Consider the following 16,427-nt stretch of genomic DNA (forward strand, 5'->3'; position numbering starts at 1 on the left):
CAATGCTGACGGACACCGGGGCTATAATTGGAAACCGATCAAATACCCTGGAGGGGAATGACCAGAAACTTTGCTTTCCTCATCAGCTCTCTCAGTTCTGGAGAGCTGATGATCTCCAGATCCACGTAGGGATATTCTCTCTGTCGGACGCTTACTCTACATTACAGACCATGCTGTTTCACCTCTGCGTTACACACGAGCCTTTGAAAACAGCTGTGGGGAAATTCCACAGAAAGTACCGTCTCAGTGTCTCAGTTGTTTCCGTCCGGTTTTGGGAGCCCCAGTTTTTGCCCTCTAGCCATTGGTTTTAGTGCCCTGGTCATGCACTAATGGTGGAATTCACTCCAGGTAGTTCAACATGATTAGCTGCCTTTTTCATTGATTTGCCCTTTGACCTTTCCCCGTCCCCACATGTGCTCCCGCTCTCGGCCTTGGCGGCGCGGGGGTGGGGGGGGGGGGGGAGGTGGTGTGGCCACACACAGTGTAACAGAATCCTCTCCTCAGACACGCTGTTAAGCCCTCCCTCCACCAGGGAGAGTAGCGGCCATGTGTCTGAATTAGAGGGAGCAGCAGGTGATCAATTAAAAGATTTGCCTTGCAGCTGACAAATGTTATGCTTTGCTCCGACCCCCCCGTTCCACAAGAAAAATAACAAAAACGGCGTTTTGTCTCCAGGACTATGAGAAATGGGTTGCTTGGAAAGCCACCGATCCCAGCCGGCATGTGTTTGTCTGAGTGCATCCAGTGGCTAAAAGCACAGTAGCAGTGCAGTGAGGTATGCTCAGGGCGTGGTGCTCAGTGGAGCTCCTCCTCCAGTGTCCAGCTGTGTCTCAGCTTTTGGACAGCATCTGTCTGGCTGTGTGCAGTGCAGAAGCGTTTTGTGTGTGTGTGTGTGTGTGTGTGTGTGTGTGGCTGTGCTGTGCAGTAGCTCTGTGGGAAACTCCATAGCAGCACGGCTTCAGCGATCATTCCCTCAGTCAGTGCAAATGCATTCCACACAGCACTTTCTTACAATTGCATTGTTACAAAACACGAGACAGTGTAGGCTTTTTCAGATCAAACAAAGAGAAATACCCACAGCCAGTTCCATGAAAAAATGGAAAATGATCCCAGTGTCTAAGAAACACTCCTCAGGATTACATTACAGAGAGAGGAATGGAAACAAACAGAGGAATGAGAGGAAAAACATCCATCAGGTTATAGAATAACAGAGTGTGTGCTGTCTCTGTACCCATCACTCCGTTACCTTCCTCCCTCCTCCCTGTTACAATCACCCTTAATGTGCATAATCACTGCTTTGACCTTATCTGGGGTCAGTGGGTCACAGGTCATCTGTGATTAAAGATGCTGTTGTGGCCGTTTCCCCTGGAGTTACAGGATAAATAAGCAGCCACACACTCTCTCTCTTTGTGTCACCTGTCAAACAGATCCTGGATCAGCAAGGGTTGCGTATGTGGTGCTGACTCCAGCATGTATGCGATGAGGCAGCTATTGATCAAGGCTGGCAGGGAGATTTTATGCAGTGGTGACTGACCCCAGGTCAGATGTAATCATAGATGATGGACGAAAATTGTCGTAGAGGGCAGGTGATGAGGAACAGGGGTCTGTTGGGGGGGGGGGGGGGGGGGTGGGGCACAGGTTTGGGGATTCCACCCCTCCAGTCCACCATTCCCTGCCTCAAACTGAAACTCTGACTCAGGCTAAAACCTGACGGAGTCTGAACCGCTCTTTCTGTGACTCAGAGGCCTGTGCCCCACAGGCCTCATGACTCACTGCTGGCTGCTGGGTCAGTAGTGGATCTTTCTCAGCTTTGGGGGCTTAATTACATAATTGATGCCATCATTATGATAACAAATGAAGTCACCTGACACCCACAGGTCCTAATTACTCAGTAATTGAAATGTGTATGTAAGCCTGCTCAGGCCATAGTGGTCATAAAGGATTGCAGTCGATAGACTCCTGATTAGGGAAGACGCTAATTACCATTGCTGCTACACTGCATCATGGGTAGTCAATTAAAAATTACCGTCACTATGCTTTTAATTGTTTCTTCATAATGCATTTTTATGTGGTTATGAGCAGAAATATTTATATTGTGTGTGTGTGTGTGTGTGTGTGTGTCTGTGACATTAGCCATTAATATCTTCAATTAAAAGGGTTGTATATCACTCTTTCCTCTCTTCTGGGGTACTGGCATGTTTGGGGGGGGGGGGGGGGGGGCTGTATGGCCTTCATGGCAGGGGGGTGATTTGCTGGGGCGGGATGTGAACCTCTCAGACGTGAGCAGACCCAGGGGACGCAAAGCTCCTTCCCCAAAATGAGAGTTATTAGCCGCAGCTGGGGGGGGGGGGGGGGGGGGCGTTAATCTCCTGCTTATTGCCCGCTGTCGAAAGGACCTTTTGAAGCTCTGGCTCTCGGTGACATGGGAGGTTTTAACTCTGCAAACATCAGGGTGCCCGGCTGATGAAGGGGGCTCCCTTTGTGGGGGGCAGCCCACAAAAAAACAAAAAGTCAACACATTTCTGACCCCTCTGGGTCCTTTCCTTTCTGTTTTTTCACTTTACCTCTCTCGCTTTGTACAGCCCTGATCCCTCGCTTTGACCTGGTCACCAAAGCCACCTCTAATGTATGGCTCTGAGGCCCACATCTGTTCACACACTGCCCATAAACTGTCATGGCCCAGTCTGGCAGCAGTGTGCAGGCACTATGGGTAATGTAGTGGTTTAATGGGCTTGAGTAGTGGCCTGCCTCTGATGGGAGGGTGATGTGGGTGACAGGCTGTGGTGGCAGGGCTGGACCTGGGGGGGGTGGCAGGGTGGGGCCTGATTGGGAGTCTTGGGGGGTTGGGGGGGGTTAATGTATTGAGTGGCTGCTCTTACTGCTTCTGCATGTGGTTTCGGTCGGCCTGCGGCCAGGATATGGGTCACAGAGAACTGCTCCCGGTGGAGGGTCTGGGGGGGGGGATGGGCAGAGGGTCACTCCCAGAAAGCAGCTCCAGCAAAGATGAGCAGGGGAAGTGAAAATGCACATTTTTCTGTCCACAGCGGCAGTTCAGTGGAAGAGACTGCATCGGGGAGTGTGAGAATCAGGCTTTCACAGTGACCGTCACTGGGATCTCCCCTGGCAGTTTGAAAACAACCCTTCGGTTTTTAAATCGAGCGCAGATGAGGGATCGGTGGGGGGTTGTTTTATGTCTTGTGGTGACGTCTGCTTGCTGGCAGAAAGTGGTTTCAGTGCAGATGTTGCTTTTTATATAGCGGGGCTTTCTCAGTATGAGTTTCGGTTGTATTTTTAGGACCATGGGATTGAAAGGGTTAAATAATGCTCTCTGCCTCGTTGTGTGTTTGCCACAGCTCAGAGCGCTTTAGAAGCATGAGCCTGGAAGTCCTGATGACACTCCCTGGCCTTTGTTTTATCTCAACTTTTAATTGATTTATTGGATTAATTACAGTAATTGGATTAATTAAAGCATGTGCTGACGGCTCTTAGACATAGATTGACTTAGGGGTGTTTCACCAACTATCCAGGGTATGGCCCACAGCTTGGCAGGGTTTTTTTCTGCCTTCAACAAACACTAATCGGTCCAGGATCATCTTACTCAGGGTTTAATCCTAAACCCACCATTATGTGCGAAATGATTCAGCTGATCCTGGGTCTGTCCTGGGCTGGAATCCGCCGGCCCACGTGATCGGCCAGCTGCAGGCGTATCATAGCGGGGTGACAGAGCGTGGAACAGATGCAGTCTAATTCTGCTGCTGCCAGTGCGGAGCGAAAAGCCTGGGGTCTCACATGTGGTGCTTTGCGTGTGCCGTTTCTGATTCTTATCCACTCACTGTCAGTCTCTCTCTCTCTCTCTCCCTCCCTCTCTCTCTCTCCGTCTCTCTCTCTCTCTCTCTCTCTCCGTCTCTCTCTCTCTCTCTCTCTCTCTCTCTCTCTCCCTCCCTCTCTCTCTCTCCGTCTCTCTCTCTCTCTCTCTCTCTCTCTCTCTCCCTCTCTCTCTCTCTCTCTCTCTCACACACACACACATGCACGCTTGCACACACACATACATACTCACATGGACACGCACGCACACACGCGCACACACACACGCACACACACACTCACACGCACGCACACACACACACACGCTCACACATTCACACACACACACACACACACACACACACACACACACACACACACACACTGCCAGGATAAACAGAGCATGACGCTGTTCTTACCATGGCCTCCCAGAGTGTGTATCTCGATCACATCCTTCCACTGTTTATATCACACTGCTATGCAGTGTGTGTTCCTTGGGGGGTGTGGTTGGGGTCAAAGGTCATTCCTGCTCACCGAACAGCAGCAGCATTCTCTGGGTCCCCTAAACAGCAGTGTGGGACCCTCCCCGTCCCCCACCAGCCCGAGGGTTTGGGTCCCGAGCGTGTGTGCTCTGGCGTGATGCGTCTGCACCCCGTGATCATAAACATGTTTTGACTGCTGCTGGGGATGTGTGGGCTGAGTGCTCGGAGGGGGAAGCTTAAGAGCACAGACAGAGCCCACAGCGTGGCACAGAGCCCACAGCGCAGACACAGAGCCCACAGCACAGACACAGAGCCCACAACGCAGACACAGAGCCCACAGCGTGGCACAGAGCCCACAGCGCAGACACAGAGCCCACAACACAGACACAGAGCCCACAGCGCAGACACAGAGCCCACAGCGCAGACACAGAGCCCACAACACAGACACAGAGCCCACAGCGTGGCACAGAGCCCACAACACAGACACAGAGCCCACAGCGTGGCACAGAGCCCACAACACAGACACAGAGCCCACAACACAGACACAGAGCCCACAGCGCAGACACAGAGCCCACAGCGCAGACACAGAGCCCACAACACAGACACAGAGCCCACAGCGTGGCACAGAGCCCACAACACAGACACAGAGCCCACAGCGTGGCACAGAGCCCACAACACAGACACAGAGCCCACAGCGTGGCACAGAGCCCACAACACAGACACAGAGCCCACAACACAGACACAGAGCCCACAACACAGACACAGAGCCCACAGCGTGGCACAGAGCCCACAGCGCAGACACAGAGCCCACAGCGCAGACACAGAGCCCACAGCGCAGACACAGAGCCCACAGCGTGGCACAGAGCCCACAGCGTGGCACAGAGCCCATAGCGCAGACACAGAGCCCACAGCGCAGACACAGAGCCCACAACACAGACACAGAGCCCACAGCGTGGCACAGAGCCCACAGCACAGACACAGAGCCCACAGCGAGAATAAGCCGAGTGACTGTGCGTAATGCTAATCGGGGCTGCTAGTCCTGTTCACTGCATGTGAGAGGGAAAGCAGTGCTGTTCCTGTTGCTGTAGATTCAGCGCTGCCTCACCCCACTGCCGGGCCGGGCTGACCACCGGGAGGAACAGCACTGAGAACTGACTCAATAACTCATCTCAAATCTGTGTTCTTTCCTCATAGGATAAAGCCTCTATCGGGCAGCCATCAGAAAGCTTGCCCATGGATACTTACGTAAGAATGAAAAGCACTGATATGAACTAACAGCTTTCTGAGAGTGCGGCTTCATTATGAGCCGGATAGTGGTGGTGGGGGGGGGGAGACAAGCAGTGTCTGAATTACACAGTAACTCTATCAAATGTAGTGTGTTTGTGTTAAAGACAGTGGTCCTGCTTAGTTAAACAGCACATTGTCTCTAAGCTGACAGTGTTTGTGTAGCAGGGTTTCTGTGAATTGGGAGAGGGCTGCATTGTGTCTCAGCGAGCTCCCTGAGTTCTGTGTCTCCCTCCAGCCCTGTGTTCTCTGACTGAGCCTCAGGGCTGGATGCCGGTCTGAAAAGCTGCTTTTATGTCGGTGCTTTTTTTTTTCCTGGTGGCTTGTTTACCAAGCCGTTTTATGTCCCTCAAAGCACGGCCAGAACCGAACAAAGAGGGCTTTTGGGTTTAAATGGTCTCACAAAGGGAAAACGGGCCCAGAATTGGCGTGTTTGTGAGGCGTGATGGCAAGAGCGTTTGGGTTTTGGCACAATCATTGCCTGGGGGAACCAGCGGACACTGCTGTTCGGGACAGCTTTGTGATTGCGATGACTGTGTGTGTGTGTGTGTGTGTGTGTGTGTGTGTGTGTGTGTTCTGTCCAACTTTGATCACCTGTGAGGTGTATGTTATAACAGAAACAGGCTAGTGAGTGTGGTGGGATGGAGGGAAACTCATCTACAGGGTCCTGTGTCACACGGAGGCCCCCCTCCCTACCCCCCACTTTGCAATATGCAAAGCAGCGTGGGAAAGCTGTCTGAAAGTTTTGAAACTTTTGCAGGATACATTAATTACAGAGTAGTCAGTGTGGTAAATCTCAGTTCCTTCATCTTCATGACATTGGTGGTTCTGCTGAGCACCTGCCTGTGTGATACCAGGAGAGCTGACTTCCTCTTTCCATCTGTTTCTTCCTGTATAAATCGGCTGGTGTTTATTTGTGGAAGACAGACAGCCATTCGTGCGCTGTGTGTCAGACACGCTCCCTGAGGCCCCGAGTCTCCGCTGACTTTATCGCAGACTGGGGGGGGTGGCAGTGAGGAGGGGGGGCATGGCCATGTGTACTCCCCTTTCACTTATCTCTACAACACTGTCAGCGGCTACCAGCAAACGCAGACGTATATACACACACGGACGCAGAACTCAAAACTCAAAACTCAAAAGCACAGAGAGGAGAGACGAGCAGGTCTCTGGGGAGTGTGTGAGTGTGTGAGTGTGCACTCTGAGCACGAGGTTCTGGGGAGTGTGTGAGTGTGCGCTCTGAACACGAGGTTCTGGGGAGTGTGTGAGCGTGCGCTCTGAACACGAGGTTCTGGGGAGTGTGTGAGCGTGCGCTCTGAACACGAGGTTCTGGGGAGTGTGTGAGTGTGCGCTCTGAGCACGAGGCTGTTCCGCTTAGGGACCTGATGCTGTCCCTCTTACTGGGATTCTGAGGGAGGGGGGCGGTTTCGGAGGGGCCTTATGTGTTGCGGTTTTGGCTGAGTCTGGTTTCAGAGGGGGGTGAACCTGCAGAGCTGATCTCTCCTGTTGGGCTGTTAGTCACACGACGATTTGGGCCTAACGTTCTGTTATGGATGCAGTGCTTATTAACGGTGAGTCAGCAGTGTAATCTACCACATCTGTTTGCCACATCTGTTTTGGGACAACGTGTTCCTGTGTAGATTTCCCGTGAAACTGGAAACTGTTCATGCTGTGTAATGGATGTAAATGGATTACCCTGATCAGAGACAGCAGCACAGGCCTGCATATGTCTAACCAGCCAGCCCAGAATCCTGCAGAATTATCATTGTGTTTGTGAAGCCAGCAGCCTTAAAACTCCACTAATAAACATCTCTTTCTCTCTCTCCATGTGCTGCTGTGCTCCTGCTCTGGTCCTGTGGTACTCTGGTCCTGCGACAGGTAAGCTTCCCCTGTTTCTCCTGTACTGATGCACCTGCTGATGTCACCATCTGATCATGCTCCTCACATCCGTCTCTGTGAGCCGGTCCCCACAGATACCCCTGCTAGAATCTGCCAAATTCTTCAGCGTAGAAAGGGAAATTGGCGGGTGGTACCACTGCGGCGGTGTCTCCGTGGACCTTGTGTTGGATCTGTGAGTGTAATTCTGCATCTGCTTGTGTGAGAGGGAGTGATTACCTCGCCGCCCGCGCCCCCTGTCTCTCGGCACGGCTCCACCGCCTCCGGCTCTCTCACTTCAATTCCTTCCTCCTTTTCAACTTTAAATTCAAACCTAAAGCTCGAACCCAAAAGGGAGGAATCCAGAAATCAGCGTGACGTAGAAAGAGAGAAGCAAGTCTCTTTCAGAGGCTGAGGAAGTTTTCATGAAAGCTGTGCTAAGGTGTCTGCTAAGGATTTGATTGGTTCAGTGCTCACTGTGCCCGCCTTCCAGATAGCAGCTCAGCCAATAGTGACACTCTTTCGAGGATCCTCTCCCTTTAATCCCCGCCTCTGTCTGCAGTGGGTTAGGCAGCTTGTGAGATGCCCCTCTCAGCACCCCCACCCCTCACACATGTCAGCGTGTGAGCTGCATGGCCGCCCGACCACCAGCTGTCCCGCTGGTGTTGTTGTTATTGTTTTTATCTCTAACGTTTATAATCCCATCACCCCCCGCTATGCTGGCGTAAGCCCTCCTTTTCCATTCGACCCATGATCCTGACCCAGTATCGGGTTTCCCAAAAGCAATCTAGGTCAGTGCCCCGCCCCACCCCGCCCCCGGCCCTACTTTCCCCGCCCCCTCCCTGCCCTGACTCCCTCCCTTTTGGTCCCACTCTGTAGTTGTTTTTTCTTTAGTGCATATTCAGTTCTTGCGATTTTTTCAAAAGTTGTTTTCTATCACCACTGTCACACAAGGAGGGTAAGAACTGGCAGACAGCAGCAACTGGGGGGGGGGGGGGGGTGTTATCGTCATGGAGATGGGGGCTGAGGGATGTCACAGCGCATTGTTGCTGTAGAAGCAGTCCTGAAAACAGCTGACAGTCTTCCCTCTGTGGGCCGTTGCTGTGGGGGCGGGTCTTAATATTTCAGAAGAATGTTCCTCCTGTGTTATGCATGGCCCGTTCTGATGGAGAGCGACCTGCTTTACCGCTGTGCCCCTGTCGCGCTTTCCTTTAAATGTTGTTATTATCAGACAAAGTCATTTAAAGTTTATGCATCCCCTGTGGTGGTCTGCAGCTCTGATGCAGTGCTTTTGTGCACCTGGGGGATCAGATACTGTGCTGGTGGGATGGTTTTCTGGACATTAGAGCAACATTTCATGTCCTGTTTGTGTTGGTGTTTTAGCAGCGGCTGGTTTCTCCGTGTGTTTTTGTTGTTGCTGTGTCTGTAATACCCAGTTGGCCAGTAATGCGCTTCAGATGGAAACGCATGCCGACTCCGCTTTTCAGAAACGACTGTCAGTGCTTTGTGCTTTTTGTTTGTGTGCGTCTCTCTTCTGTCTTTGAAGCTTCAGGAAACTGAATGAGCGTAGCCTGGAATGAATCCCACCCTCGCAGCAGGGGGCCTGAGACTGTCAGGGAGCGGAGAACTGCCACCAGTGGAAGAAGAGATTAGTGACTTTGATTAACAGAACTCTGATGGGAAGATTTGAGGAACAGGGCGGGGATAGAGAGGGGTCGGGTGGAGGGGGTGGGATGGGTGTGGTAGTCAGCCATCAGTAAAGCACTGAGGATTATCTGTGCTTAACGGCCTGCGCTCTGCTCCCAATCCCCTGTCCATACGGACACTTTCTCCTCACCCCAATGTGTAACTTTCTCCAGCAGAAGTGAAGCAGTCAGCCATGTCCTCCTTTGCCCACCAGGGGGCGCTATGCTCTGTGCTGGTGTGGACTTGTGTTCTGGACTGCTCTTGTTCTCCTCTGAGTCTGGACCGGGCCGAGGCGTCTGCGGTCAGTCCCAGCCGGCCTCAGTTTGGAAGGCCTTGTCTCTGTGTGCTGCGTTTCGGTCAGGCTGCACTGGGGGAGATAAGTATGCGGGCAGCAGAAACAGAAAAATTCTTAAATACATGAATTATACAGACAGGCAGTGGTGCAGAGGTCCTGCCTGCCCCCTCTGCTGCTGGAGTGAAGGGCAGCCGCTGCTCTAAATGTAGGAGTCTGCAGGTTGAGGCGGGAGTTGCATGGCTCTCTCAGCGTGCAGGAGTGTGTCTCTGCACACAGCCCTATTCGATCAGACGGAGACCTCTCACACATCCAGTGAAGTCTCCGTACTGCGCTCATCAGAGCTGGGAGACGCTGGTGCCCAGAAAGGAGGGAGGATGCGTACAGCATTGACAGGATGGCCTTTTAAGCATTCCGGCGCAACCACACCTTGCTCTCCTGTGCGAGTCTGTGAGCCGCAGGTGCTCTGTGTAAAGTCACTCATCTGTCTCCCTCTCTCTTTCTGCGGAGGACAGGAATTATGCATGGCAAAGCAATGGGCACTGCATTGGCAATCGTTTCCACTGCATGCGTGTAATAACCCACTGATGCAGGCAGGGGCTGTGTTCCTCTGTGTCTCTCCAGTCACCCCTGTAAGAGTCAAATCCTGCAGGATTATGGTCTGTTTTTGTGGTTTTGGATGGTGAGATGTGTTACCTCCCAGCCACACGCAGCTGCTGCTCCTGCTGAAGAGTATAGGCTTAAAGATGCCATTGTGTTTCACTGCCCTCCGCACAGTAACAATAATCATTTAGAAAATGAAACTCTTAAGGTGAACAACAGCATTGTTATTTTTCTCTGAAAGAGCAAACAATTGTGCCATATACTTCTGCTTTTGCGGCTCCTGCTATTGCTAATAATAGTCTGTTTTTCTGTAAGTGTGCATCAGATATCACTGGCTGGCTATACTGGCTCCTTTAATCTTCCACGAGCGCTTTCATCTTCCATAGGAATTTCTGCCCTGGAGTGCAAACTATTTACCAACACCCATCCAGCAGGGTTCTGTCCCTGGGGAGAGACGGCAGTGTCTGTTTAATTAAACTGCCGTATTATCACTGCCACTCAGACGCTGCTGTTGTCAGGAAGCATAAAATATCCCCACTGTCAGAAAAAAGCAGGCGGAAAAGAAGAAAGGAAACGATTGAAATGGAACCCCACATCTCTCTCTCGCGCATTCTCTAGCTCTCTCTCTCCAGCATTGGAATCATGACTAAGAGTTTTTGTCGAGTGTGAGTGTGTGTGCCTGTGTGTGTGCCTGTGTGTGTGCCTGTGTGTGTGCCTGTGTGTGTGCATGCGTGTGTGTGTGTGTGTGTGTGTGTGTGTGTGTGTGTGTGTGTGTGTGTGTGTGTGTGTGTGTGTGTGTGTGTGTGAGAGTGTGAGAGTGTGAGGTTACTCTCTGGAGATAAGAGTGCAGGAGGACCGGATTGTGTCTGTCACCGATGCAGACCCCCCCCCCCCGGGTCACGGGGTTAAATGCGGCTGAGGATAATAGGCCTGTGAGGGCGGGCCGGTGTGGGGTAATCGAAAAGGGGGAACCGGAAATCGATCGGGTGATTGAAAAGCGGAGGGTGATCGCTCAGCGCTGATGTGAGCAGTAATTACGGGGGAGTTCTGCCCTCCTGCTGGATCATATATTCTTATCCCGCGGGGAGCGGGGGGCAGAGGTGGAAAGAGTACTAAAATATTATACTCAAGTAAAAGTACTGTTACTCTGATGAAATATTACTTAGGTACAAGTAAAATTACCAGTCTAAAAATCTACTCAAGTAAAAATAAAAAGTAGACCATATAAAATGTACTTAGAGTAAAAGTTACTTAGTTACTTTTTTAACAGCGGGTGCTGAATGGCTCTTTTGTATAGTGCAAAAGGAGAAGAGGATATCAATCCCAATCAAGACTTTTTTTATTTATACATAGCAAAATTAAATGCTACATGAGGTATAATGTTGCATTTTTCATTTTTGACTTTTCAAGCAGTCTGTAGACAAATACAGACTACAAACAAACACCAACAGTAATGGTGTAAATCTATAAATCAGAACAGGTCCATAACCAATCTAAAGAAGACAAATTTCTTTATCAGGGACCTTACAAATGACCTTAACGGTGCCATCCCTCAATATTACAATGTACCTGTCCAATAACAAAACATGTTAAAAGAACTCCAAACATGTCAAATGGACTGCATGACAGCTACTATATAAACTTTTTAGCGCAACTGTATATTTAGATTACAGTTCTTTTATCTGTGTCTCCACCTTTTTATTCTCTGAATTTCCTGTTAAGTTTGAGCAGCAGTTGGTTTTCGAAGTTAGTGGAAAAGATTACACTGCATTTGCTTTTTTGGCTGCCCGTCATCCCGACCAGCTGCAATCAGAACGGCGTGCTATGGTTCAGAGAGATGTCTTGTTACTTCTTCAGCGTATGTTTCAGAGCACTGATAGACTTGTGGGGATTGTGCGTGATTGTGGGCAGTCTTAAAGACTAGCACCGGGACCTAAGCAGCCTCGAAATTGCTCACTACACAGAGTGTACACACAAATAGGTAGAATGCAAGTTTCATGTTCGCACGCACGCGATTCCCTTGTGCTAAAACCACTGCATCCGTTTACATTTACATTTATTCATTTGGCAGACGCTTTTATCCAAAGCTACGTACATAGGTTACAGTTCTTTACAATGTTATCCATTTATACAGCTGGATATTTATTGAGGCAACTATGGGTTAAGTACCTTACCCAAGGGTACAGCAGCAGTGTCCCAGCGGGGATCAAACCGGCAACCTTTCGGTTACGAGTCTTGCTCCTTAACCACTATGCTACACTGCTGCCCCAAACTAAACTGCTGTTTAGTCTACATATCTGCAGTTATCAATTCAACTCAACATTATTTGTTTAGGATTACTGTTGGATGCTTTAAAACGAACTAGGTACAGGCCCCTTCTCGATACGACATATGTTTTGATCACGTCAGGTTGATTAACAGCTAACATAATGTTGGCATAATTAATAATATCCTCACTTGCTAGGCACCATTACCATACCAACAGGTTGCTAGTGCAACAATGTCCACTGATGTATTTTGGGGTTATAGCAAGCTTTACCAGCTAAACAGTGAAAACCATTAACTTACCTCAACATGCTTGCGCAGGTTTGATGTAGAGTTTTTATAAGCATAAGCTAGTGTTGTCTCTTTGGGCAAACAGAGTTTACACTGCATGATAAAACTGTTGCCCCTCTTGCACTTGAAGTCGAAGTGGTCACTTAAATATGGCCAGGGGTGCGATTAATTTATTTCAAGTTCATTTTCAGCAGAATTTGACAGGGTTTCAGTCCCAGCTGGGTCTTCACCACCGGGGTCCATTTTGTCGGTCTCCATGTTCGCCAACGTTTGCACGACTCTCGCGCCAGTTCTTCCTCCCATCATTCATTGCAGAAGTTTTCTGGACGCTATTTCAAACTTTATATTATATATATATATATATTTTACTCAGTAACGGTTGTGATTTCAAATGTACTGAAGTACAATACTTCAAACAAAACATACTTAAGTAAAAGTAAAATTACACTTTTTCATAAGTACTTCAAAAAGTACAAGTACACAAAAAATCTACTCAATTACAGTAACGCGAGTAATGTAATTCGTTACTTTCCACCTCTGGCGGGGGGGTGGGGTGGGGAGCAGGAGCGTGCTGGTGGAGCTGACGCGTGCACGGGAACAGGGCGTTTGCATGGCTCTCCTGACGCCTCTCTCAGGGTCGGGGTCGGGACGGGATGGAACGGGATCGCCATGTAGATGAGTTCCTTCATTATTTACCACAGCGACCCTCCGACGCATGGGCGTGCATGCGAATACGTGCTGCATATGTTGTGTATACTGTCTGCGTGCGTGTGCGTGTGTGCATATGTGTGTGCTTTCTGGGGAGGGGGGGTTGTGTGTGAGGTTCATGTGAATAGTAGTACATCTGTTTGCATCAGTCCATATATGGTGAGGCCAAATCCCAGAGTAAGACCTGATCCATACTGGATTAAACATGTCAGCACTGAGACCAGCAATGTTGTGACTAATTAGAAAGAGGGTTTAAAAAAATGAATGCTTGTCAAGGGAGGCTGAAATATTATGATGTTCTCATGAATAACAATACAAGCTCCTGCATGTCACTTTTGGAATTTTTTCTTTTCTTTTGTTCACTTGAACAGATGACAAAAAACCCAAGTTATTACTAAACAAAAGAATATCTGGCCTTTTAAGTTTTTCATATTTATAGTTATAAAGATTTTAGCAGGGAGACACCAAAGACACCGAGACCCCAAAGATTGCCAAACCAATTGACATGGGAAGGTTAACAGTAAACATAATTAATACTTGAAAAGGAGGTCAGATTAGGGCATTTTGAAAGATTCTGTTTTACTGTTGCACAAAGATGTGTGTTCTAGAAAAGGGCTTCATGAATCAAGCGGCAAAGTGTGACCTTGTTCCAGAAAGGTCAGGCAGCCAGACTGTGCTCAATGTGGTGTCAGGGTTTCAGTGGTGTCACGTGATGCTGTCAGAGAAAAAGGAAACATGAACCAAAGCAGCAGGCACCTGCCCTTTGGGACTGTGAGTCTTACAACACCAAAAAAATGGTATTTCTTAGTTACACAGCATTGCTACATACGTTATGACAGCCTATCTGCTCATCCGGTAATGAGTGTGAAAACACTGCTGTATCAAGCGCAGTCAGACGGCTGAACAGGGCTGAAGAGAGCGTCAGGCATCAGGGCTGATGTGTGTATGACTGTGGCAGAAAAGTTTAGAGAGGCACGCAGCAAAGCACCCATGAGTTTCACTGGAGGTAATTTTAGCATCTCAGAAAGATAAGAGCTGGTTTGTGCTGCTGTGTTCCACTGATGTGAGGACACCAGACAGAGACAAAGACAGAGTGTTTCTGTGACTGCACTGAATCACTGACAGGCAGAGCAGGGAAATATATCAAAGGTAGTTGTTGATGTTTCTATTTGTTCATTATTGACATGAGCTCATCTGGCGGCAGAAACAGTCACTTTATCGGTAGGCGTACGCCTTTAAGCACCGAAGCTGACTGTGATGTGACAGGTGTGTTTGAGAACAGCGGGGTGTTTACCAGATCCTCCTGTTGTCTTATTGCAGCGACCCCAGACACCTGTAGTGCCAAATTTAGTTTTGAAAACTGATTAGGCTTTGTGTTACATCTCATGACATTTGTGTTTGGTTTCTGTGTGGGTGAAATGGAATTTTGGTTTGCTGTAAAACTTGTGGTGATGAGTCCTGCTAAAATATTTAAATTGGGCTGGCAGTTGGCTAATTTGTGAAGCTGGTGTGGCGGATGGGAAGGGTCTCCTCTGACTGGGGTCTGCGCCGCCTGCGTCTGCGCTGGCTGGATGCTTAGGAAAGAGCCCCATCTTTCTTCTGCAGAGGAACGGAAGGAGGAAATGTCCATAACTCCACTTATGCTTGTTACTGGGGTCTTTGTTGGAGGAATTGCTCCCGATTACTGCTTGATTCAGACGTTATTACATGCTGCCATTTCAGATGCTGTAGCTGCTATGGGGAGTGAGGAGAAGCCTGCTGCTGATGGCTGGCCAGTCTTTATCTGCTGTGTTTATCTGTAGTGTTTACTTTATGCTGCCCACACATGCTACCCTGGGCTACATACCATTCAGCAGAGTTTGCAGAGAATAGCAGCATGTTTCTGAGTTCAGTGGCTGACCTGCAGTATTGCTGAGATGCTGTAACCCTGCACCCGATGTGGCGTGGTCAGCAGCCGAGGTGAATGAGGCTGGTAGAAGCAGACACGGCTGACCATCGCTTGCTTCTGACACTTGTGCTGTCGCTGTTGACGACCCTGGCGGGGTGTGTGTGTGTGCGTGATTCTCACTGTGCTCCTCCTGAATGAGCGTGTAAAGGGCAGGTTCACAGATGCATTATACATGGCCGTGAGGAGCAGCGTGGTCATTGATTGCGTTTGGTCAGAGTTAATGCTCTGGCCTGCAGCAGTGAGGCGTTGCCGCGAATCACAGAGATGGAGTGCTGTATTATTAATGCCCACTGAACAATGCACAGGGGAGCTCTCCGTAACAAGAGGGGACAGCAACACATTACCAACAGTCTCTCTGCCCCTCTCTTTCCCACACACACACACACACACACACTCACACGCTCACATGCTCACACACTCGCACACACATGCACACACACACACACACACACACACACACACGCTCACACACACACACATACACAATCACACACCTCCACTGGTGTCCCTGGAGAAGAGAGAGCGGAGTGCAGGAGAGATTGAGCCGTGTCTCCCCCCAGGGAGGAGAATCCTGGCTCCCAGGAGAGGGAGGCCCTGCGGAGAGGAGGCCCTGCGGTGCGGAGGGGCGTGTCGCTGACAGGAGAGCCTCTGCCTGTCCGCCTGCGGAGGAGACACTGGCAGCGGGCAGGAAGTTAGCCGCCAGGGCCTGGGGGAGTGTGGGGAAGCTGCAGAGATGCTTAAAACTCATTCACTGTGGTTCTGGGGATTAATGTTACCCAGTTCATTCACCCCTGCAGTACCTGTCAGCTCGTCCATCAGCACTGCCCTGCAGTCCTGAACAAACAGGCCACAGCTGAAAGAATTCTCAGAGTCTGAGAGTCATCCTCTTCAACCTGCTGAAGGATCATTGAGGAGGGCAGAGGTCACCTTTCTGATTGGCCCATAGTCACGTCAGTGATGATTTGTCAAAACGAGTGGAAACTTTGTACTCTTGCCCCTGTCTGTCCTACTCAAAAACTTCAAAAAACCAAAAAAAAAAAAAAACTCCAAAATAGTCTGGCGTCATCTTGCAGTAAAGTGAGCCCTGGATGCAATCACAGCAACCTTGCCTGAAGGAAAGAGCCATTCTGGTGAATGTGTGAAACGAGAAAGAGTAAAGGGATGTCACCTCACCAGCTTTGAGGTGAATATT

The 16,427-nt window shown here is 49.7% G+C and overlaps 1 protein-coding gene across 2 annotated transcripts in view; it reads left to right on the forward strand.

Moving 5' to 3' along the window:
- Nucleotides 1-16,427, forward strand: part of LOC118784909 (mannosyl-oligosaccharide 1,2-alpha-mannosidase IC) — a 165,812-nt gene that overhangs the window by 31,522 nt on the left and 117,863 nt on the right. Inside the window, exon 1 of one of the 2 annotated variants that reach the window (XM_036539387.1) lies at nucleotides 7,492-7,638. The exons of the other annotated variant lie outside the window; for it this stretch is intronic. The gene's annotated coding sequence lies outside the window, so the exon portion shown is untranslated. Of the gene's footprint in view, nucleotides 1-7,491; nucleotides 7,639-16,427 lie in introns of those variants that run through there. 2 annotated transcript variants of the gene reach the window in all.

This window comes from Megalops cyprinoides, chromosome 10 (assembly GCF_013368585.1).
Source record: "Megalops cyprinoides isolate fMegCyp1 chromosome 10, fMegCyp1.pri, whole genome shotgun sequence".
In the NCBI taxonomy this organism is placed as follows: domain Eukaryota; kingdom Metazoa; phylum Chordata; class Actinopteri; order Elopiformes; family Megalopidae; genus Megalops; species Megalops cyprinoides.